The sequence below is a fragment of the Giraffa tippelskirchi genome, chromosome 8 (assembly GCF_054371585.1).
Source record: "Giraffa tippelskirchi isolate mGirTip1 chromosome 8, T2T-mGirTip1v1.2.pri, whole genome shotgun sequence".
NCBI classification, from domain to species: Eukaryota; Metazoa; Chordata; class Mammalia; order Artiodactyla; family Giraffidae; genus Giraffa; species Giraffa tippelskirchi.
Window position 1 is genome coordinate 146,975,053 of NC_137282.1, and position 23,976 is coordinate 146,999,028.

Sequence of the window (23,976 nt, forward strand, 5' to 3'; positions counted from 1 at the left end):
GCACCTTCTCTACCTTGTCCAGTGTTCTTCTCCTGCCCAGCACCATGAATGGACCTAGCAGGCTCCACACGCGTATTTTTTTAGATGGTCGGAGAGGCAGACTCACGCCACCCCCGTTGGTAGAGGCTTCTCCGGAGCCTGTTTTTTGTCCTTGGTGAGACGTGAGGTGAGGAACTGCGCGGCTGGCGAAGTGCTGCCCACCTGAAAGAACCTTCTCACTTCTGTCAGCGGTTGGACACTTTCGGTGTCTCTCCTTGTCCCTGACCCTAGGGACTTACGTGGATGAGATGGAAGAATGATGAAGAAAATGAATTAAATGATGATATTTAAGAAAAACACACAAATACGTGAAGGCAAGCACCCTAGAAAATTACCTGTGAGCACCTGAGAAAAATGTATGTAGATGTGGGCAGGTTAGCATATAAATACAACGACCCCTGCTTCATGAGACTTTCTGCAGACCCCTGGTAAGTGGCATATCATCATATGATTACTAAAATAGTTAATATTTGCACAACCATTCTACACATAAAATAATAACATCCAATATTTGCACAGTGTTTTCTATGTCCCTTTGGATTTCTTTCTATCTGAAGTGACTTGAATCAGTGACATAAAGTAAGATATCAGTTACATACGCCAAGATGTCCTTAAAATGTGAATTATCAGCATTATTTTGCCTTGTACAAACCATGGTTTTTATTTATCAGCTTAACAAGCATTAGGGAACAGAGAAGATAATTTTGAAGCAGCTAAATATTCACTTCAAACACACTGCACAATTTCCCTGAGTTATATTACATAGAAACATTTACCAGTGAATATCTTATTAATTCATTATTCAACACACATTTATTGAGTGTCTGCCATTTAGAGCACAAAGGGATAGATACAAACAGAAGCATTTTGGAAAGTCACAGAGAAGAGAGGTCAGGCGAGGTTGCAGACTCCTGAGCTGTTTTCCAGAGGGAAGCTGTGATTTGGCTTCAGCCTGCCTTTGTAACCTTATATTTCATGGCTTGCCTTCCAAGTTCATTTCTCATCTCACTGAACATATTCTGTGTTCTTCAAACACAGCTTGCACCTCCTTCCTCCTTTTTATTTACTTCAGTGGTTTTCTGTGCTTTCCCCCTCATATCTGTGTCTCCAAGTGCTGCCCATTTGGTCCTAGCATGACTGGCATCTTTCTCATACAGTGTTCTTTGAAATGCTTGAGGACGATTCATTGTTCTTTATTTTGACTACATATACACATATATGAAAATCTCTATCCTTACCTGTCTTGTACAGCTACTTTTATTTTTGCCTTGCATTCAGTTCAGTTCAGTTCTATTGCTCAGTTGTATCTGATTCTTGGCGAGATCATGGACTGCAGCATGCCAGGCTTCCCTGTCCATCACCAACTCCCGGAGCTTACTCAAACTCATGTCCATTGAGTTGGTGATGCCACCCAACCATCTCATCCTCTTTCGTCCCCTTCTCCTCCTGCCTTCAATCTTTCCCAGCATCAGGGTTTTTTCCAGTGAGTCAGTTCTTTGCATCAGGTGGCCAAAGTATTGGAGTTTCAGCTTCAGCATCGGTCCTTCCAATGAATATTCGGAACTGATTTCCTTTAGGATGGACTGGTTGGATCTCCTTGCTGTCCAAGGATCTCTTAAGAGTCTTCTCCAACACCACAGTTCAAAAGCATCAATTCTTCGGCACTCAGCTTTCTTTATTGTCCAACTCTCACATCCATACATGACTACTGGAAAAACCATAGCTTTGACTAGACAGACCTTTGTTGGCAAAGTAATGTCTGCTTTTTAATATGCTGTCTAAGTTGGTCATAGCTTTTTCCCAAGGAACAAGTGTCTTTTAATTTCATGGCTGCAGTCAACATCTGCAATGATTTTGGAACCCAAAAAAATAAATTCTCTCACTGTTTCCACTATTTCCCCATCTATTTGCCATGAAGTGATGGGATGGAATGCCATGATCTTAGTTTTCTGAATGTTGAGTTTTAAGCCAACTTTTTCACTCTCCTCTTTCACTTTCATCAAGAGGCTCTTTAGTTCTTCTTTGCTTTCTGCCATAAGGATGGTGTCATCTGCATATCTGAGGTTATTGATATTTCTCCCAGCAGTCTTGATTCCAGCTTGTGCTTCATCCAGCATATTTCACATAATGTACTCTGCATATAAGTTAAATAAGCAGGGTGACAATATACAGCCTTGACGTATTCCTTTCCCGATTTGCAACCAGTCTGTTGTTCCATGTCCAGTTCTAACTGTTGCTTCTTGACCTGCATACAGATTTCTCAGGAGGCAGGTCAGGTGGTCTGGTATTCTCATCTCTAAGAATTTTCCACAGTTTATTGTGATCCACACAGTCAAAGGCTTTGGCATAGTCAATAAAGCAGAGGTAGGTGTTTTTCTGGAACTCTCTTGCTTTTTTGATGATCCAGTGGATGTTGGCAATTTGATCTCTGGTTCCTCTGCCTTTTCTAAAACCAACTTGAACATCTGGAAGTTCACAGTTCATGTACTGTTGAAGCCTGACTTGGAGAATTTTGAGCATTGTCTTGCTAGTGTGTGAGATGAGTGCAATTGTGCGGTAGTTTGAACATTCTTTGGTGTTGCCCTTCTTTGGGATTGGAATCAAAACTGACCTTTTCCAGTCCTGTGGCCACTGGTGAGTTTTCCAAATTTGCTAGCATATTGAGTGTGGCACTTTAACAGCATCATCTTTTAGGATTTGAAATAGCTCAACTGGAATTCCATCACCTCCACTAGCTTTGTTCATAGTGATGCTTCCTAAGCCCTGCTTGACTTCACTTTCCAGGATGTCCAACTCTAGGTGAGTGATCACACCATCATGATTATCTGGGTCATTAAAATCTTTTTTGTATAGTTCTTCTGTGTATTCTTCCTACCTCTTCTTGATATCTTCTGCTTCTGTTAGGTCCATACCATTTCTGTCCTTTATTGTGCTCATCTTTGCATGAAACATTTCCTTGGTATCTCTAATTTTCTTGAAGACATCTCTAGTCTTTCCCATTCTATTGTTTTCCTCTATTTCTTTGCATTGGTCACTGAGGAAGGCTTTCTTATCTCTCCTTTCTATTCTTTGGAACTCTGCATTCACATGGGTGTATCTTTCCTTTTCTCCTTTGCCTTTAGCTTTTTTCTTTTCTCAGCTATTTATAAGGCCTCGTTAGACAACCGTTTTGCCTTGCATTGGCATTATTTATTTATCTATTTACTCTCTCTTGTTATGCTTGTAAACTCCTGAAGCAAGGATTTACCCACCATCCACTATGTAATCTACACTATGACTAGTACTGTCAATTTATTAAAACTGAGTACTCACTTATGGTAAATGAATAAATTAGTAAATGAGTGATGGGATCTGGAGATGAGCCTTGACAGGTTGATATGTTTTGGATGAATGGAAGAGAGAAGAGAGTGTTGTGACAGGCTTAGGGAATAAAAAAGCAGAAGATTCAGCTTGCAGGCTCAGTTCTCATATTTGTTCCTGGGATGTAGGATCCTTAGGAGAATGGAGAAGGGGCTCCATATAATTTGTTTACTCACTGATGAGAGTCAGAGCCTTCAGCTACTGGACACTTTGGTGGTGGCCTCAATTGCTCCTGGGTTGACTGCAGCCTGGTCAGTCTCTGCCTGCCTGGCAGCAAGCCTGCCACGCCAAGGCCGCAGTGTTCTGTACCAGGCAGTAGCTTGTGATTAGTATGCTCTCTGTGTTCCTGGACAGAACAGATGTCTGTCTGCTTTTTTCTGCTTCACCATGATTCCCAATGATCAGGATCCAATTTCACATTTTCTGAAATCCTGGGCTGAGAAATTCTGTTTGGTCGGTTCTGGGACCCAGCCTCCCTCTTTGCAGGAAATCTTTACAGATTCGTGTGGACAGAGGGTGCAGCAGTACTTAGCCTTGAGTGAGTAGGGGCGGGTGACAGGATGGAGCACTTTTTTCTCTTTCAGATATTTCATTGTTAGCATATAGTCACACCTTGAAGATATCGTAGCTTCGATTCCAGCCTATTGCAACAAAGCAATTATAGCAATAAAGGGAATCCTAGCAATTTTTTGGTTTCCCAGTGCATGTAAAAGTTACATTTACATTATACTGTAATGTATTAAGTGTGCAGTAGCATTATATCTGAAAATATAAATAATTTTAAAATGCCTTATTATTGAAAAATTCTAACCATCATTTGAGCTTTTAGCAAGTTATAAGCTTTAATAGTAACATAAAAGATCACTGATAATAGATCACCATAACACATGTAATAATAATGAAAAAATTTGAAATGTTGCAAGAATTGCCAAAATGTGACACAGAGACACCAAATGAGCAAAGCCTGTAGGAAAATGGCACTGATGCACTTGCTTGATGAAGGGTGGCCACATACCTTCAGTTTGTAAAAAATGTAATTCTGTGAAGCACAGTAAAGGACAATGCAATGAAATGAGAGGTATATCTGTATATAAATACAACTTACTTTAAAATTTTTATTTATTTATTTGGCTTCCCCTTGTCTTAGTTGTGGCATGCTGGCTCTTTGATCTTCTCTGTGACATGGGGGATCTTTAGTGGTGGCATGCAAATTCTTAGTTGTGACCTGTGGGATCTAGTTCCCTGACTAAGGATGGAATCTGGGCTCCCTGGATTAGGAGGGGACGTCCCACAAGGGAAGTCCCACAACTAACTTTTGTGTGTTTATTTTGTCTCCTAAAACTTTACTGAATTTATTGATCAGTTCTACCATTTTTTTTTGGTTGAGTCTTTAGAAGTTTATCTAAGATCATATCACTCTGAAACAAAGACAACTTTACTTCTTCCTTCCCATTTTTTTTTCTCTATTCCTTCCTTTCTTTCTTTCAGTTCTGTCTGATAGAAACTGATAGTCTAATTAGGGCTTTGAATTCTTGCAGAAATGGAAGCATGCTTGTATAATGTAAAAGGCCTCAGTGTGTGTGATAGCTTCAGTCTCCCAGCTTGCCTGGGCTCCAACTTTGCTGGTTGCATGCACAAGCCCTAAAAAAATGCCATCTAACTAAATAGTAGACCTTGTATAAACCAGCTTCTGTAAGTTCCAGAGGAATCAGTGCCAAAGGCTTCCTCTGTTTCAAATTGCTGTCATGGAGACAGATAAACATAAACTGGGTGCTTTTCAGCAGGTGTCCAGATACCTGGGTGGAATACTTTGTCCTCCAAAGTGTTCAGACAGTGAAAATATAAAACCTATTTCACAATAAATAGCAATTCAGTTAGACTTGGGGGGAGTAGTGGAGAGTCAGTGATGTTAGAGTTTCATGGGAACACATTTTAAAGAGGAGCTCATCAGGGATGCCTGGAGGGACTTTTGCAAGAGTTCCTCACTAGCTAGAGACAAAACTTTAACTAAGACCCACGCCTCCTGATTCATAATCTACTTCTATTTCCACTGCTTCCTGGTGTGGTATCTGATTCATTCCACACCCGAGGAGGAGGTGTCATTAGTCACCGTTTGCCCAAGGTCCTCTTGAACCCGCTGTAATAACAACAGTACAGGAGAGTTATGTATCACTGTTATGAGGCCCGTATGCCCACCAAGACCCTAATGGAGAAATGGGACTTTGGAGGGACGTTTCTTCTATCAGGAAGCAGCAAATTTGAAGAGCAGTATGATTTGCACAAGTTAGAAACAGTGCTGTTAACTTGGCTTGTCAGAGATAATGAATGTGGTGCATAATGTAATCCAGTCAGGGTCCTCTGGTTTCACAGGCTCAGAACTTGAATACTGTATTTTTGAAATAATGAAGAAAGAGTATTGTGACTTTTAAAAAACGTTTTGAGTTTCTATCAGCCTAATTTTCCCAGTACTGAGGAGTTATTTCAGCTGCTGTAACTACCATTCCACCTTTTGCCAGATGGCTCAAAACATTGGCATAAGGACCACATCTTTGGGAGTATTTAAATAGTCTTACAGTTGCGTAGTCAAATACAGGTCAAAGTAATATTGCTGTATACTGTCTAGAACCTTGGCGTTAGAGAGAATGGTAGAGGACTATCTATTCTTCTTCACCACTTAAGTGGTGGCTTGTAGAAATCCATCGAAACCTAAGAGTCATCCCTTCCCAACTTCAGATGCTATGCTCTTTAACATATTTTAACGAAATCTCCTTTATTCTCAGCTCTAATTATTTCCTTCCTTGCACTAATATTTTCTTTTCTAGGTCTTCCTTTTCATATTTATTCTTTCCACCTATTAGCCCTCTTCCTTCTACTGTCCTTCCAGTTGAGGTTAGCTTAACTCAGTGTGAACACATTTATTAAACAGTGTCTATAAAACACTTATGCAGATTGTTTTGAAAGATATTAAGGAAAGAAAGATGCAGTCTCTAGCTTATCCTCTGAGATCAGAACTAAGACAAATTACATTAAACATCCATATAACATTTCTGAAGTAATGGATGACCTGCTGTAGGGGTGGAATTAAGGCAGATACACGAATCTTGGCAAAGTGCCCCCAGTTCTGTACATACTCAATGTGTTTGCTGAATGAAAGAAAGAATGAGTGGAGTCAAAGTAGAGAACAGACCACAGATCTTCCTGACTCAGGGATTAAACCTGAGTCTCCTGCACTGGCAGGTGGATTCTTTACTACTGTGCCACCTGGGAAGCCCTATGCTCATTATTGGTGAAGGGCTAATCTGAAAAAATGCTTTAACTTTTTGTACCTTTCCATTGTCTCCTCTGCCCATCTTATGCTCCAGCCATAGCAAGCTAATTACAGTTTTCCAAAGACTTGCTTATGTACCATCGTGTGCTGGTTCTTGTATGATTTCCCCTTCCAGTGTTATGAAATTTAAGGCTCAATTAAAAGGTCCGCTCACATGAGAGACCTTCTCTAAACTGTTCCAACTACTGCACCATAAGGGTATCCTGATTATTCCTGTACCTCTCTCTACATGTCCCAGTTTTGGACTGAAGATGTTCAGATTAAGCTTTTGATAATCTTAAAAAAAAAAAAAAAAGAACATTGAGTATATTGAGCACATACCATGCAAGATAAAGCCGGAAGACACAAAATTAAGTAAATTATGACCCTGAATGTAAGAGCTCATAGTCCTATATGGAAACCTGTGCATTATATGAAACCATGCATGTACATAAAGCAACACATAAGGGCTATAAGAGAACCAGAGTTTATACTTGATAGCTATTTTGAGTATTCCCAATTTGAGAATCATTAGTTTGGGATTAAAACAGATAATAGGTTACTTGTGAAAAATTTTAATGATTGCCGATTATATTTAGAATATTCTAAATATAGGAGGGTGTATAGTTTGAAGCTATTTAGCAAGCAACTGATACCATAAAGTATCTCCTGTAAAATGATCATGCCCTACCTCCTTATCAACAGCCTTGCCCCGTGGCCAGCTTCCTCTGGGGAGGGAGAGGGGCTGGGGCTTGCTAAAGATGGGAAGGGGCCCTGAGCAAGGCTGAAGATTCTCATGCCTGTGAGTTCCCACCCGACAGTGTTGGGGTTTGAGGGTGGAAAGCTTGTGTGAAGAAGGAAAGGAAGGGAAGGGTATATGCATCTTGGCCAACTGGACCTATCTTAAATTCCAAGGAAGCTCAGCCAAAAGCTTGACAGCAGTGAGTCCCATCAGGCAATTTATGCAATGTTGAATCCCAAGCTGTGGTACTTGTACTGATTCTGTAGTCCTGGAACCGAAAATGTGTTTGAAACACCGGGAGTAATTTAAACTAAATAATTTTGCATTAAATCTGTTCTGTGCCAAAGAGGAAACCCAGGTCAGTGACCAGACCAGCTCTTGGAAGGGAACTAAGAGGCAATGGAAGCGAGATTTTTAACCCTCAGAGCATTGAGTTCCTGCTCTGAGTAGAGCAAAGGAGACTCGAGGGGCTGGCCAAATGGTCACCCCTGGAGAGCCCAGAGCCCTGGGCTGGAGTGCTAACTCTCAACCTCAGGAATTACCTTTCCTGAAAAGTGTGTGAACAGAGAATTCACATAAGAAACTAAGAGATCCAGTAAATATATGGTGAAAAATATGCTAATAACTCACTAGTTAGCAAATAAAAGTTGTGTTTTTTTCTATTTCCTTTTTTCATTTAATGATATGTGGTGAATTTATTAGGTTCCTAGGGCTGCTGTAACAAAGTACCACAAACTGGATAGCATAAAGCAATAGAAGTGTATTCTCTTACAGTTTTGTAGACTGTTTAAGTCCAAAATCAAGTTGTCAGCAGGGCCTGTGACTCTGGATGGAATCCTTCCTTGACTTTTACTAGTTTCTGGTGATGGCTGGCAATCCTTGGCTTGTAGCTCCATCACTCTGATCTCTGCCTCTGTCATCATATAATGTTCTGTCCCTGTGTCTGTGTCTTCACTGGTATTTTTCTCTTTTTATAAAGACACTTATAATGACTGGCACTCACCTTAACTGATCTGATCTCAACATGATTACATCTGCATGATCTTATTTCCAACCAAGGCCACATTCACAAGTAATGAGGTCTTGGGAGTTCTACGTATCTTTTTCGGAACACAATTCAAGCCAAATCAGTATTGTATTCTGTCATTATTTTTTCAAAATTTGATTTTTAATGGCTGAATGCTATTCCATTGTATGGCTCGAGCTTAATTAAAATATTTACTGAAGTGCAAAATTAAAATGATTGTCCTCAGTCTTGGTAAAGAGTTGGAGAAATGTACATATTTTTATTTTTATATTGCCAGCACGTACATTACTTGATACAGTTCTCTTTGGCTGATTGATTTTAATCTTACTTCCAATCAGAGATGTGGCTTGAAGCCTGGGCTGGGAGCTGACAAGTGTGAGTGAAAGATCGTTTTGCAAACCAGTCAGGCCCTGAGACTCTGACATCTGTACAGGAGTTTTATAGTCTTTGAGACAGAAAATAGAATTAAAGTTATCTAAGTAGTAAGCAAAGTAAACTCTGTTGCCTTGTCCATTCCAATTCCAACCTCAGAGGACTTAGGTCTGGAGAAGATGATTCTTTTTGTTGTCACTGCCAGCCCTGGGAAGCCCTTCTGTGTGATCCCTGCCTTGTCCCCCCCACCCTGCCTTCCATATGCCCTGAGAGTCCAGACGAGCCCCTGCTTCATCACTGGATCTTGCACACAGCCTGAACTTTGTGAGCAACAGGTCAGCAGGTGGACCTTCTTTTCTTGACTGCACTCCATGGGGTATGCGGTATCCTGGTTTCCCAACCACCAGCAGTGATTGAGCCCTCACCTCCTGCAGTGGAAGGGGAGTCCTAACCACTGGACTGCCAGGGAATTCCAAGGACCTTCTTGGAAGGTGAGTTCCTCAAGGGCCAGGCCTGGCTATGCTCATTTTTATTTACTAGGGTTAAGACAATGATCTGTACGTTTAGTGTCCTAAAACCGGAACGTCTGTGTTGGTCTTTTCAGGAATATTACTTGGAGACTATAGCAGACATCTCATGTAGAGACTGTTGGATGGGGCCACCCTGTATGCTTTTACCTTAACAGTACTCGGCCAACTCTCTCTCCCTCCTCACTGGCCTCCTCAACCCTGTGGCTTTCTGCATTAATATGTATCGGACTCCCAGGGTCTCTAATGCCCTTAAAACAGACGCATGACCATGTGGCTCTACTCCTGGTAAAGGATGGGCAGCCTCCACCAGTCAGCGCAGTCGTTCCCCATGCGTGCGCATCAGAATTCTGGCAGACTGGTGAGGAGTATACCATAGCTGCACTGTTTTCTTTTTTGGAAGGAAACAGCAAGCAGCAGAAATTTTGCTGGAGATATGCTCAATTTATGAGCAAGGGTGTTGGGGAGGCCCATGATTGTTTTGGAAAGTCTCCCCTTCCTCTTTGTTGCCTGTGCCGCTCCATGACATTTTTTAAGATCTTGTGTTAGAGGATTGTAGTGAGAATCATGGCCCAGCCCGGGCTCTGCTCTCTGGTGCAGCCTGCTCAGAGGATCATGGCAACGTTGCCAGTGGGAAAAATGCAGCTGAGTCCCTGTGATTGGCGCTGCTCTATTAACAACGGGAATGTGAAGGATCTTAGGTGGGAGATGAGAGTGATAACAGAAAAGCTATTTCTTTTCATTTCCCCAGTGTTGATAGACTCTGAGCAAAATTGCTAACAGAGGCATCTCCAATCTGAAGTGCTAACACTTTGGTACCATGTTGGAATAGAGACTCTTGATTAGCAAACGTGATTGAATCACAAAAGCACAGCAAATTGTGGCATCGCTTTCATTCTTTACAATAATCAGGTAACGAAACATCACTGCTTGGGGGGCTGAATGATGGAACAGCAAGCTTCCAATTAGAGTGCCTTCTTCCTACAGGAGCCCCGATTGTACCGATGTGTGTGAAAGGATGTTAGAGAGGCCGCTCAGGTAGGGGAGAGCTGCCTGGGGCGTCTCCAACCTTTAGTCTGGGCCTGAGAACTGTCTTAATGGTTTTCCAAAAGGGCAGTAACACAGTTTGAGAACCTCTCTTTTCAGAGAGCTTCTTTGAAATAGCCTTTTCTCTGTTGCCAAAAACACTAGACCACCTCTGCTCAGGACCTCAGCTCCCTGCTCTCCTTAAACACACACACACACACACACACACACACACACACACACACACACGAATGTATACACATGCACACACACATTTGTACACATCCATCTTTGCTTCATGTGTTCTCTGCAGGGTGTCTGTGATATTTTTGATGTTTTCCCTACTGTGTCATAATTAGAAACTAATTGCAAACTATTGAGTGTTTGCCAGGTATCAGATTACTGTCCTTTACCTACGTGATCCCATTAATGCTTCATATACCTGCTGGGTAGCAACTGTGAGCATCTCTCTTTTGCAGATGAGCAAACAGACTCAGAGAAGTTACAGGATGTGCCTCCATCCATGAAGGTAGAGGGGAGAGAGCAGAGTCGTGAAGTCAGGTCTCTGCAGCACTCCCCCTGTTTTGATGCAAGAGGCATCAAGGAGTATGCGGGAGCTAGGACTCACAGAAATGGCTGAGCACCAGAGTCCGCCCTGTTGGCATCTGCTGGCCTACGTAAGCCTGCACCTCTGCTGCAGAGGTGCTCAGAACTAGGTGCCTTTGCTTCTGCCCTACAGAGTTTGGCTCTCACTACTGTAGGGGATGGGGCTGAGGCCGCCAGACATTCGAATTGTTTCTGTTCTTGTGATCTTGTCTCGTAGTAATCACCTCCTGCCTGCCTGCTCCCTGGCAGTGGTGGCAGCCATGTGGAAATGGGATAGTTTAGGATCTGGGACCCTTTACTAGAGTGCTTACACCTAGATCAATGTCTCCTTGAGCAGCAGAATACAAAGAGGCTATAAGGAGCCAAAAAAAATTGTATTTATTATGGTAAATAATTATCTATAAATAATTATGAGCAGTAAGGTACAAAAAGGCCAAAACCCAACAACCACTTCTGAGATGCCAGGAGCAAAAGCAGGGTATTGTGCATGAACCCTGCACACAGCATCTCCAAAGGGGTCAGCAGACCACCTAAGTCATCCCATCCCACCTTCCCAATCCACTGATCCGCCCCACTTTCACCCATTAAAGGAGCCAGGCTGCCCTCTCGGAGAGCCAACAGGGTCCCTGTTACTTGCTTTCACTCTCTTGTGCTGCAGAAGGAGTCCCAATAAAGCCTTGCCTGGGTTCCTCATCTGGCCTCTCATCAATTCTTACTGAAATTTCTGTTGGTTAGAGTCCAAGGACCCGAGTCGGTAAGCACAAAGAGGTTCTGTCAACTGACGGAAGACCCGGGGGTTGACTTGCTCACTTTTACTCACTCACTCACTCACACACTCACCAAATGAATTTTTGAGTGCCTCCTTACCCTTTTGTGATGATAGGAGCCTGAGGTCCTGTGGAGGGATTGACCAGGTTTGATGTCTTTCTGGAGTTGACATATGTTATCCATTTCACCTATTGGAAGGTTTCCTTGTCACAGCATGAGGATGACAATGCCAACCTCCAGAAATTGACGAGAGTGCTAGATTAAATGAGAGAATACATGTGAAAGTACTCCATAAACTCTGATGTCCTGAAGAAACGAAAAACATTTCTGTCATTTATATCCTAGTGGATTATCAAGATGGGACTTTGCCTCTACTCCTAGGATTCCTGCCAAGAACCAGCATCTGTCCTCTTAGCATTCCTGAAATTAAATTTCAACGTGTATTTGAGTTGCTACTATGCTCAAATACATCATCTTATTCAATCCCTGAAAGTCTAGTGAATGAGGAATCACTGCTCAGGACATAGTTTAGCTTCTGCCTACTTTGCTCTAAAATAAAAATAGCATTTTATATTTATTTTGTGCTCTGTACTTTTTACACTTAGTTATATTTATCATGAACAACTTTCCAAATATAATCCTTTCTTTGCTGCTTTAAGACCACTTTATTCTTTTTAACAGTTGCATAATACTTTACTTTATGGTTTAGTGTCATCTATTTAATCAGTTCCTTCTTGATAGGCATTTATATTGCTTCTAATTACTCTCATTGCAAACAACACTTTAATGAAAATCCTTGGTTATATGTCTTTGAGGATTTTTGTTAGTATTTCTGTACAATGAAAGTGGGATTGTGAGTTGGGGAGAATTTATGTTTAATATTTTGATAGATGGTGGTGGTTTAGTCGCTAAGTCATGTCTGACTCTTGTGACCCCATGGACTGTGTAGCCTGCCAGGCTCCTCTGTCCATGGGATTCTCTAGGCACTGGAGTGGGTTGCCATTTCCTTCTCTAGGGGATCTTCCCGACCCGGGAATCGAACCCAGGTCTCCGCTATTGCAGACAGATTCTTTACTGACTGAGCTATGAGGGAAGCCATTTTGTCTTTCCAAGAGGCTATGCCAGTTTAACTCTCTTACACCACATATATGAATAGTCCACATCCTTGCCAACATAGGCTATTATCTGTGTTTTGAAACATGTGACAAACTTATGGACAGAATTCGTATTTGATTATTTACTTTGTGGTTCTTTAACTGTTAACAAGCCTGACCTTGTTTTTTTTGCCTTTTAAAAGTTTCTTCCATAAGTTGATATTTCAGATATTCTAGCCATTCTTCGGAGAAGGCAATGGCACCCCACTCCAGTACTCTTGCCTGGAAAATCCCATGGATGGAGGAGCCTGGTGGGCTGCAGTCCATGGGGTCACTGAGAGTCGGACACGACTGAGTGACTTCACTTTCACTTTTCACTTTCAGGCGTTGGAGAAGGAAATGGCAACCCACTCCAGTGTTCTTGCCTGGAGAATCCCAGGGACGGGGGAGCCTGGTGGGCTGCCATCTATGGGGTCGCACAGAGTCGGACACAGCTGAGGTGACTTAGTAGCAGCAGCAGCAGCCATTCTTCAGTGGCTTTTCTTCACTGAGTTGTAGGAAGTGTTTATATCTTTTGGAGGTTAAGATTTGTTTGTTAGATCCATTGCAAGGGTGTGCTTTTCCCTATTCCTGCTAATGGGTATTAATCTCCTCTTCCTGAGAAACTCTGCAGGTCATAAAATTTCCTTCTTCTTTCGTAACACCAGATACAGAATCTTGGTACTGAATTTTTGGGAACAGAATGATGTCATAGGGTTATAGAGAAGAGCATCAGCTTTAAAGACAGGTAGTCTGACGTTGAATATTTGTTCTATCATTTACCAGCTGGGTGACATTGATCCCTCTGAGCTTCTGTTTCCTTATTGTAAAATGGGATGTTAATATCTGCCTTCTCCAAAGACCATATCTATCCTCAAAACCTGGAGATGTTGAGAAGTTCCTTTTCTGGGAGGTTTGGGGCATATAAAAGGTTTAAGAAAGAAAGACCTCTTGGTGGTAAAGTTATACAGACTAGGATGATCTGGTGACTCGGAATAGAGTTGCTTTTGCCATATTGGCAAATAAGGCTTTTTTCTTTTTTTTAATTGAGAAATGATTAACATAAAATAAAACTCGTGGATTTAAGACAAACTTGATGAATTTGAAAAGTATATAGACACTTACCTAGTTACCACCCAAAATAAGATGTAAAATTTCCATCCCCTCAGAAAATTCTTTGCATCTTTTTGCATTTTTGTCCATGCCATGCAGGCTATGGGATCTTAGTTCCCGGACCAGGAATCGAACTTGGACCCCCTGCATTGGAAGGGCAGAGTCTTAACTACCAAACCATCAGGAAATCCCTCTCCACATCTTTTTGGTAACTTGTACTTGCCACAGCTTTCTGATTTCTCTCATAATGTGTTCATTTTTCCTGTATTTGGGTTTCATATAAGTGGAATCATATAATATATACTCATCTGTGTTTGGTTTCTTTCACTCAACATAATATTCTGAGATTCATTCATCAGTAGATACTATTTTTGACCACTGGGTAGCTTTCCATTGTAAAGATTTACCACAAAGTGTCTATTCTTCTGTTAGTAGACACTTGAGGTTGTTTCCAGCTTTGAGTACTTATGAGTAAGAAGGCTGTAAACCTTCTCATGCAAGCCTTTTGGTGGACATATATTTTCATGTCTTTGGGTACTACAGTAAGCTCTTTGGGTCAAGTGTATGTTTAGTGTTATCAGAAACTGCCAAATAGATTTCCAAAGTGGTTGCACCATTTTACAACCCACCAGCGGTGTAAGGGAGTGCCGCTGGGTATTCCGAGCCTTTTTGATTTTAGACCTTCTAGTGCTTGTGAAATGGTATTTCACTGTGGTCTGGCAAGTTGGACTATCATGCTTTGTTTTCAGCAAATCTTTCTGTGCATAATGTATCTTCCTCTTTTTCATGTGTGTTTGCTCTCCAGTGAGATTTGAAATTCTGTGAGGGCATAGCCTCTACTTATTATACTTTCCTTAAATACTGGACTACACCAAACACAGGGCCAGGTATGTAGTGGATGCTTAATGTCTTGTTGCCGTCTTGCTACTGAGACATGTTTGTAGACTGTTTTATAAGGAGAACAGATGAGGAAGGGCTGCTACCACCAAAGGCTCTCAAACCCTTATAGTTGCATTGGTTCCCTTGGAGGTAGTTAGGAAAGACTGGCTGTGGTTCTCTCTCTTTCTCTCATTCTCTCTGACAATTAGGTGATTAGTCAGGGCTTCTTAGCAGCTGCTGGGTGTGGGTGGCACTTTCTTGAGACAAGGTCTGCTAAGCAATAACAAGTTCAAGAGAGCAGAGAAACAGGCGAGTCGGGCTCTTACTGGCCAGCTTCCTTCTTCTACTTCAGCTGGCCTCCTCCGTGCATCCACCCTTTGATTGATGCTATAGATTTTTATCCCCTCTCACCTTAATATATTCCCATTAAAAAATGAAATGGACAAATGAAACTGCAATGTGAATTTTTCTTTCTTCCAAGAATTTGAAGAAAATGGAAAACAGTTGACAGCCTAAAAATTCTCTGAAGATAATCGTAGATGGCACAGTGACTTCTTCTGCTCTTTAAATGTTGCATGCAAGAACACTGTGAGGCTCTTCTCTTTGCTAGAAGTCAAATTTTCCCATGTGCAGCAGTTGAGGGAGCATCTCAGTCAACAAAAATGTTGAGGTTTCATTCAAGTGTTACTAGCTTTCTTTATTTACTTGAGACAATACTTTCTTTTATTATATTTATCAAAGCTTCTTGTTTTCTTTTGTATATTCAGTAGATATTAACTGTACACATACTATGTGCAGGCTTTATGCTGCATGCTGGAGATGCATCTGTGAACCCTGTGACTGACTTTTCAGTGTTCAGACAGTGTGGCCATGACCACCTGACAAACATTCAGAGCGCATTAGAAAGGAGTATGTGACAAGGGCTGTGGCAGATGCTGGCCAGTGCTGCTGAGTCCCTCACTCAAGTCTTGGGATCAGGACAAGCTTCCCCGAGTAAACTGCATCCAACTCGGAAGGAGTCAATCAGAACTTAATTAGGCAAAGATGCAGGAGTCACTGTTTCATCCGAGGGCACAGCAGATATAAAGGTCCAGAAATGGAAGAGAGGAGGGTGCTCCAGGACCTGACATTTAATGTTGATAGAGCATGGGGACATGTGATGAGGACAATGATGAGAGATAAAGCTAGGGTTGAAAGCAGAGGCCAGATCATGTCAGGTTGAGGAGTCGGTCCTACATCTTAATAGTAACTGATGCTGTGGATTTAAACAAAGCAGTCGTATAATCAGACTTGTTCTTTAGAATGATCACTCTGCATTGCTGTGTGGAAGTTGGGGAGGGATGAGACTGGATATGGGAAGACTCCTGGAGAGGATGGGGGTCAAATTTAGGGGGCATTCAGGGGCCTGGGGAGAAGTGAGAAAGTAAGCTTTGAGAAATGGCTAGAGTTTAGATTCTTGCCGATTTCCTCAGCAGTGGTGTGTTGACCAGAAGACTTAGGAGGACTGGAAACGCTGGGAATCCAAATGACCTCCTTCAGCCCCCTGTGGTGCCATTTCTGAACTCAGAATCAGTAATGTAGAGCTGAGTGAGACTTAATAAAATCACCAAGATGAATTCCAGGGTGTATCTGACTGTGTGAGATTTTTCTGAGTGTGCAGGAGGCATGCTAATTGCCAGCTTTCTTCTTTTCTGAGCTGCATGGGGCTAAAGACCAAAAGAATTTATTCCTATGAAAAAAATATGCAAGTGTTTCAAAATAAGCAGCCCTCTGATAAGTATATTGCTCCTTAGTTCATTGTTCTCTGTGAAGAGGGGGACAGAAAGGACCCCAGATAGCCAGACGTGATACTCCTGGTACATATTATAGTTGCTGTGGGGTTTTTTGGGTATTTGGTGTTCAGTAAGTCTTGGTTTTTATTTTGCTGATCATCAAATATTCCATTAAAACATTCCCCTCCTCTCACCAAAGCTATTATATTGTGTTCTCTTTTATGGTTTCCAAAGGTGAAAGATAGTCACCTATTTAGAGTCAGCAGGTTCATCACATGGGATGAATTAAACTTTTCACCTGATGGGAACTTCTTACAAACTGGCTTCCCATAGAGAGGAAAAAAATTGATGATGACTGGTTGTCCACTTGCAGTTTAATCAGGGAAGTTATAGCCTGCACCATTGCCACATGCCCTGAAAGCAGAGCTAAGGGACCATTAAAACCACCGGAGAAGACTCAGCTGTAGCCACAGGCTGTGATCCCCTCCCCCCAGCAGTCCTCTGCCACAAGCTGGCTTTTGCTCACCCACATGGAGAAGAGGGGTGCCCACGCCTGGGCCAGGAGCTTCCACTGCTGTTTTGATGATCAGCATCCAAGTCCTCAGACTTCCCAGGTGGCTCAGTGGTAAAGAATCCGCCTGCCAATGCAGGAGACACAGGAGACTCGGCTTCGATCCCTGGGTTGGGAAGATCCCCTGGAGGAGGAAATGGCAACCCACTCCAGTATTCTTGCCTGGAAAATCCCAGGGACAGAGGAACCTGGCAGGCCACAGTCCGTGGGGTTGCAAAGAATCAGACGTGACTGAGCGACTAAGCACGCATTCATGTACATATCGAATTCCCCATCGTACCACCAGGGGAAAGCTGTCTCTTTAGCTCCTGAGCCATCTACTGGGATACTGACTTCTGCTTCTGCTGAGTCCCTGGTCCTGGAGATACTGCTCATTTATCCTCAGCTCACTAAATGTTTGTCCTGCTCAACTGCATTGACTTTCTGGACACAGAATCTTACTTGCCCATTTGGAAAACCCTTCCCTCCTACTCCTCCTTTACCCGTGCTTGCTTCCTGGGCTTTGGTTCAGATCTGTTGTTCTACTTATGATTTCTTGGTCACATACTTTGCTTATAACCAAGTTTATTTTCTGCTAGGTTCATAGCAACTGACTCTGGGACTGACTCTTCCCAGTCTGCCCTGTTTTAATTTCATTTTATTTATTTGTTTATTTTTGGTGTCACACATGGTGCATAGAGGCAAAACATGAAAGAAAGCAATTTATTTTGACTCTAATACAGATGTTCACTGAGATCACACTGGCTTTTGAAGGCCAAATGGAATTCACCTGAACCTTTATTTTTCTCACAGTGGGATGCTCCCAGTCTCTCTGGGGAGGTCTTCTGAATGCATAGGATGAGATGGGATGCTTTCCTGCATTAATTATGTTTACTTGATTCTACTGAATTCATCCAGTTTATTGGGCTTGTCTCAGCCTCAGCACCCTGTTGAATTAATGAATATTATTCCATGCTAGAAACCCTCTGGTGTGCTTTTGCTCCCAGGAATACCATCTCCACTGGGTTGAGAGGGAGCCTGCTCTTACCAAGAGCTTCAGAATCATATAGGGAATTTGTCTTACAACATTGCAAATAACTTAAATCAAATGAAAGTATCCTGCCTGATTAAAAAGTCCTCAGAGGAGATCATCACAAGCATTTCTCATTGGCTTGCTCTCCTCCCCAAACTCCTCCATTTACTGTTTTAGTTACTTGTGTCAACTGCCAGCTTCAGTGAACAGATAGATAATTCTGTTGCTATTTGTTTTTCTGCCTTTGGGGCTTACCTTCCCTGTTTAAAGAATCCAGTCAGAGTCTTCTATGTGTTAGAGTTGGCCCATGCTGGCTAGAAAGAGGTGATTGTTAGATATTCAGGAATTCAGGGCCCATAGATAATTTGAAGTTGGCCAAAGCAGGAGTGTTTACACCACAGACCTTGGTAAACGATATGAATTCATTGTTGTTTTGGTTTGTTTTCGTGTTATATTGACAAGCACACTTTGTCTTCAGAAAGCTTACTGTCTGGAGAAGTATCTTTTTGTTCCTCTTGCCAGCAGAGACGGCTGTTGTAAATTGTGATATTTTTCTCTTCATCACACAGGCAGAAGTAACAAGGCTTGTAGTTGAATCTGCTGCCAAGTTAGCAGAGATCTTTAGAGAATGTGCTGTGGTTTTCCATCTGGATAGATCTGGGCCTTTGCTGGTGTGAGGACAAACTGGGTCTGTTTCCTGAGTCACGTCTCCTCTGTGCAGAGGTATCGGGGTGCTTAGCACCAGTGGGGACAGGCTCCTTACAAAGACACTCGGGTTTGTTTGGCTTATTTTTGTTCATTTGATTTTGGTTTTTATATTCCACAAAGAACACAGTAGAGGTTACCAGAGGGAAGGGAGTGAGGGGGAATCAGGATGGATAAAGGGGGTCAGCAGATGAAATGAAACTCTTCTTGGTGAGCAGGCTGTAGTGTATACAGAAGTCAGATATAATATTGTGCACATGAGGCATTGTTATCAACTAATGTTACATTAATTAGGAAAAGAAGAATACATCTATGAAGCTCAGAGGTGTAGCCACATCCTGTTTCTATGGAAGAATAAAGGCAAAGACCAGAAGGAGGGGAACCAGCAGAATGAAAGTTGAAAGTCAGATGAAGAGGCTTTATCCTTATTTCCTGGGATAGTGAAAAACAGGGACAAGATAGATCAAATGGAATTTTACCAAGATTTATCTTGTGAATTGATTGGGATGAGAAGCCCACTAGAGGGAGGAACACTATATAATGAGCTGTTTTGATACATAACTCTCCACTCCCCCACATCCTATACTCTTCTTAACCTGTTTCTTCAAAACTGTCTTCCTTTACTCCAGATGAGTTCAACAGAGGTTCTGTTTTCTTTTTGCTTCAGTTCAGTCGCTCAGTCGTGTACGACTCTTTGCAACCCCATGGACTACAGCATGCCAGGTTTCCTTGTCCTTCACTATCTCCCAGAGTTTGCTCAAACTCATGTCCATTGAGTCGGTGATGCCACCCAACCGTCTCATCCTCTGTTGTCCCCTTCTCCTCCCGCCTTCAATCTTTCCCAGCATCAGGGTCTTTTTCAATGAGTCAGTTCTTTGCATCAAGTGGCCAAAGTATTGGAGTTTCAGCTTCAACATCAGTCCTTCCAATGACCACTGAGGACTGATCTCCTTTAGGATGGACTGGTTGGATCTCCTTGTTGCCCTAGGGACTCTCAAGAGTCTTCTCCAACACCACAGGTCAAAAGCATCAATTCTTCAGCTCTCAGCTTTCTTTCTAGTCCAACTCTCACATCCATACCTGACTACTGGAAAAACCAAAGCTTTGACTAGATGGACCTTTGTTGGCAAAGTAATGTCTCTGCTTTTCAATATGCTGTCTAGGTTGGTCATAACTTTTCTTCCAAGGAGCAAGCATCTTTTTGCTTGGCTCATGCTAAGTAATTCATTAGTGTTTCTGATGAGACTTAATTGTTTTGCTTCTTTATGATACATCACGGAGAAAATTGCTTTAATAGAAAACCCAATTAAAACCCACTGCCAGTAGCTGCAGGGCCCCTTCAGTGGAAGATTAACACTGTTTGGCCTTTGACTCTCACTTAATGGATGTCAACCATCATGCCGTTGGCTCAATGTTTGTGAAACATCAGTATGGGACTAGAATGAAGTCTTGTGATAGAATATATGGGGTAAGACAGTGACCTGGGACTCAGGGACCAACTACCCTTCTGGTTCCTGGGCCAGAGTATCCTCCTCAAACAACCGAAAGCGTTAGTTTGGTATAAATTGCTATAACAACCCTGGGGAGTCAATTTGACTTAATCTGTTGAAGTTCCATCTGTGTGTACTTTATGACCCAGAAATTCAAGTTCCTGGTGTCTATTTTAGAGAAAGACTTAGGTGAGCCAGGAGACAGACATGCTATCGCCAGGCATCATTTAAACTCACTCTAAGAGAAAGCAACAAGACCCAAGACTTACTTTCCCCTGGACTCAGCTTTCTCACCTATAAAATGGGAATAGTAACACATGGAGGCTTGTTTTGAGTTTCAGATGAAGTAATGCCCATAAAGCACTTTGCACAGTGCCTGATATAAATTTTCAATAAACATCATGTAACAGTTTTAGTTTTAAATTAAATTTTAATTATATGCAAATATGTCATCTCATAAAAATATTGAAATATTTCAGCAAGAACAAGTGTTCTTCAAGCCACTTATCCTTCTTGATTTCATTCTTAGCCTTCTACCCCTCTACTGAGACTTAATTACTTTTGCCATTTTTGGTGTATTTTTCCTGGCGCCTTACTATGCATTGGGATATATAAATTTCTTTTTTGCCCCAGAGAAAATACGTAGTATTATTCTATATCTTTTTTGCCTATTCAGCTATGATTTCAAAATCTACCCAGGTTAATAGATGTTAAATAACTTTATTATTTTTAACTACTGCAGAGTCCCTTATTAAGTATGCGTGGTATGTTTTAAAGCCGTTTCCCTGTTGATGGATATCTCAGTGAATTCTTGTGTTTCACTTACATAAGCAATGTTGGAACAGATACCTTTCCAGCTCTCTTGTGCAAGTATTTCTCTAGGGGAAGCCATCAGGAATTAGATATGTAGGATCGTAAGGTGTGCATATTTTTAGCTTCAACCAGTTCTGCATAATGACCAGCAAAGTGACTCTACCAGCTTAAATTTCAAACCACAACACACGGGAGTACTTCTTTTCCATTCTCTCTTGTCAAACTTGTCAACACTTTTAACAAAAGCTAATCTTAAGAGTGAAAAAAGAAAAGGTATATCATTTGTGGTTTTAATGTGCTAATGACCAGTGGGACAGAGTATTTTTCACGCCTTTCTTGGCCATTTATATTTTCTTTTCTGTGAATTGCCTGGTAATATATCTTGCCCATTTTTCTACTATTAATAAAGAATACCAATCCTTTGTTCTCTGTGTTTCAATTATTTTCCTCCAATTTTTGCTTGTGTTCTAACATTGCTTATGATGTCTTTTGATAAATAGCTTAAATTTTGATATAGTTGTGTTTATCATTTTTTTTTGTGATTTAAAAAAATTATTTTGCATCTGTTGAACAACTTTCCCTAACCTCAAAGTCATAGAGATATTCCTTAATTTTTTTTAGCACTTTATAAAGATGTTGTTCAGTTGATAAGTCATGTCTTGACTCTTTGCAACCCCATGGACTGCAGCACGCCAGGCGTCCCTGTCCCTCACCATCTCCCACAGTTTGCCCAAGTTTATGTCCATTGAATCGGTGATGCTATCCAACCATCTCATCCTCTGCTGCCTTCTCCTTTTTCCTTAAATCTTTCCTAGCATCAGGGTCTTGTCAGATGAGTTGGCTGTTCGCATCAGGTGGCCAAAGTATTGGAGCTTCAGTTCCAGCATCAGTCCTGATGAGTAGTCAGGGTTTTAAAGATGTATGTATATTTTTTGTGTTAAAAATAATTTATTGTTTATTTGGCTGTGCCAAGTTTTACTTATGGCATGTGGGATCTAGTTCCCCAACCAGGGATTGAACTCAGGCCTTCTGCATTGGGAATGCAGAGTCTTAGCCACTGGATCACCATGGAAGTCCCTGAGTCTTTAATTTATGTGAATTGTCTTAGATGCATATGAATCTCTGTATGAACAAATTTTCTTTTGCTTCAAAAAATGTTTGTTATTCCCAACATCACTTATTGACTAATCTTTTTCTTCACAGATTTACAGTTCATCTTTATCAAATATTAAATTCCTACATATTTATCACTCTGTTTTATTTTTGATTCTCCTCAAACAATCCATTTACTCAGACACTGATACCATGTAATTGCTACAGTTTTTAATGTCTTGACACTTGGAAATTCTGCCCTTTTGTAAAATTGGCTCTTCTTGCCCATTTGCTCTTCCAAATGAATTCTAGAATCAGTTTGAATGTTTCATGAAGAAACCCACTGGGCTTTGATTGAAATCATGTCGAATACATAGCTTTATTCTAAGGGAATTGATGAGGATAATGATACTGTTGATGATGATGACAAGGATGGATTTCTGATTTCTGCCAGGGCATATCTTGAAGTTCCGAATAGGGTCCTGGTGAGGACCATCTCCCTGTGAAGATGATCGTGATGGTGATGAACCATCTTTTCTCTTTACCATTTCTCTCCTTAGATGACTCCTTCCCCCTGGATTAAGTCCTTTAGAATACAGCACAGATGAGATCTGAAGAGCCCTTTGATTAAGGAGGTCAAACATCATTCAGGAGTAGCTGATGCCTATGGTATATTCTCCAGTGTGACATCTGACCTGCTCACTCATGTCCCGAGGGTCAGCTGGAGCTCAGGAAGCCAGGGTCCATTCCAAGGTCTTATCCTGGCTCTTGGGCAGTGAGACCATCTACCATATGAGGACCCCATATAAAGGCTCTATTGGGAAAGCACTTATTCTTCTAGGAACTGTTTTTTTGAGAATACATGTATGAAAAAAGGCTGAGTGACCTAATTCTTAAATGTGATTGTATATATTAGAAAAGCAAAAGTGTTAGTTGCTTAGTCATGTCTGACTCTTTGTGACCCCATTTACTGTAGCCCACAAGGCTTCTCTGTCCATGGAATTCTCCTGGCAGGAATACTGGAATGGGTAGCCATTCCCTTCTCCAGGGAATCTTCCTAATTTAGGGATTGAACTCTGGTCTCCTGCATTGCAGGCAGATTCTTTATTGTCTGAGCCATCAGGGAAGCCCCATATGTGTTAGACACACTCCTCATTCAGCTATAGATGGTGCTTGGTGTCCACAAAGTTTGGAGAGCCCCTTGTGCTGATAGATAAGGAATTTCTCTTCCAGGGAATCCTGCAACCTTTCAGCTGGATTTACTTAAAGACCAAGGCCAATCTTAAGTAATCTCATTTTTTGTCACATCCTTTCATGCTCCTGGGAGGTATTTTAAGCTAAAACTTTTATTTAAAATTCTGCAAGCCTTTAATTTGTATACAGTTTACCAGTCACAAAATTGTGGATATTTTCTTTTCTTTATGTATGTTATAGGTACCTAGTATCTGTCTATCTAAAATACATATTAGCTTTTAACAAAATGGACTAATCATCCACAGACAAAGCAGCATTCATGTATGCATTGAACTCTGACCACATGAAATCAGAATAGTAATAGTTCCCACCTCTCGGGGTTGTGGTCAAGAACACATGGGCTGAGGTACAAGAAGCCATCTGTAAGC

The 23,976-nt window shown here is 41.5% G+C and overlaps 2 long non-coding RNA genes across 2 annotated transcripts in view; one reads left to right on the forward strand and one right to left on the reverse strand.

The window, feature by feature from the left end:
* LOC145518246 (uncharacterized) overlaps window positions 1-23,976 on the forward strand; it is a 221,418-nt gene that overhangs the window by 7,589 nt on the left and 189,853 nt on the right. The gene's annotated exons all lie outside the window — the stretch shown is intronic.
* LOC145518245 (uncharacterized) overlaps window positions 675-23,976 on the reverse strand; it is a 65,422-nt gene continuing 42,120 nt past the window's right edge. The window contains exons 2-4 of the long non-coding RNA XR_014062776.1: window positions 17,198-17,366; window positions 11,874-12,029; window positions 675-4,438 (exon numbers count right to left, since the gene is read on the reverse strand). This is a non-coding gene — a long non-coding RNA (uncharacterized LOC145518245). The remainder of the gene's footprint in view (window positions 4,439-11,873; window positions 12,030-17,197; window positions 17,367-23,976) is intronic.